This window comes from Seriola lalandi, unplaced genomic scaffold (genome assembly GCF_002814215.2).
Source record: "Seriola lalandi dorsalis isolate HSWRI2012SDOR001 ecotype SW California unplaced genomic scaffold, Sedor1 jcf7180001980440, whole genome shotgun sequence".
Taxonomy (NCBI): Eukaryota; Metazoa; Chordata; class Actinopteri; order Carangiformes; family Carangidae; genus Seriola; species Seriola lalandi.
Window position 1 is genome coordinate 1 of NW_019451106.1, and position 1,079 is coordinate 1,079.

The window sequence follows — 1,079 nt, forward strand, 5'->3', positions numbered from 1 at the left end:
TATCATATTAAGAACTTCATTCATGGTTCAGACAATGCTGCTTATAATTAACAACTCCGCCCCTTTCACATAAATGCGTTTGTACCTGGACAGGTAAACCCAGGGTTAACTGAGCAGGTATCATAACTAACAGTTGAAGCGATGAAGCTCTGCAGTCACAGATCTGTGACTCTCTTCTTATACCTGAGCTTTATAAACACTCATTAGCCACGTCTGATTCACCCTGGAGAAATGTTGGTCAACTGTCAGGAGCCAATCAGATGCAGCCGCTGGCGTCCATCGTCCTGCTGCTGGATCACTGTTCATCTGGAATCAGCTCAGGTCACTTCCTGTTTATCCAGAGTCATAGAAAATATAAAATATCAACCATTTGTGAGAAATGTTGTCATAGTTTCTGTGTGAAGTCTTGAGTTGTGAGGTCACACTGACCTTGACCTTTGACCTCAAAAGTCTAATCAGTTCATCCTTGAGTCCAGGTGAATGTTGGTACCAAATTTGAAGAAGTTCTTTGAAGGTGTTACTGAGACATCGTGTCCACGAGAATGAGACGGACGGACAACCTGAAAACAAAATGGCCGCTCTGACTGTCGCTGGGCGGCAGTTTGTTTTTTGTTTAATCTGCATGTTGAGTCTTTGAAGGTCGTCTCTGCTGAGTGTCTTCGCTGTGAGTGAAGACAACGTCTGTGATGTCTCTTTGTCTCCTGTGAGTCCTCGTCTGTCTTCATCCGTGTTAGTCAACATCAGTCAACAGGTTCAACATGAACGACACGGAATTAGTATCAGAATAAAAACATGGAGGTGATGTTGATGTCCATGAACATTCAGAGCGGTTGTCATGGTGATTTGTTGATAAACATGAAACACTGCGGAACATGGTCCAGTTCATTGTGAGCCTGTCAGCTAACAGGAAGGCAGTGGAACTTTTATTTTGAAACTCCAACCTCAGTGATCATTACAGGACTCTTATTGTGTAGAACTGCTGTGTCTTTGTATTTGCAGACTCCAGACCAGTCCAGATCAGACCAGTCCAGACCAGACCAGTCCAGACCAGATCCAATCAGACCAGACCAGACCAGATC

At 44.0% G+C, this 1,079-nt stretch overlaps 1 long non-coding RNA gene across 1 annotated transcript; it reads right to left on the bottom strand.

Moving 5' to 3' along the window:
- Positions 1 to 74: 74 nt before the first annotated feature.
- LOC147820173 (uncharacterized) lies at positions 75 to 1,072 on the bottom strand. The gene is made up of 2 exons (XR_015437488.1): positions 430 to 1,072; positions 75 to 329 (listed from the first exon to the last, which is right to left on the bottom strand). It is a non-coding gene; the product is annotated as an uncharacterized LOC147820173 (long non-coding RNA).
- Between the last annotated feature and the right edge of the window lie 7 nt (positions 1,073 to 1,079).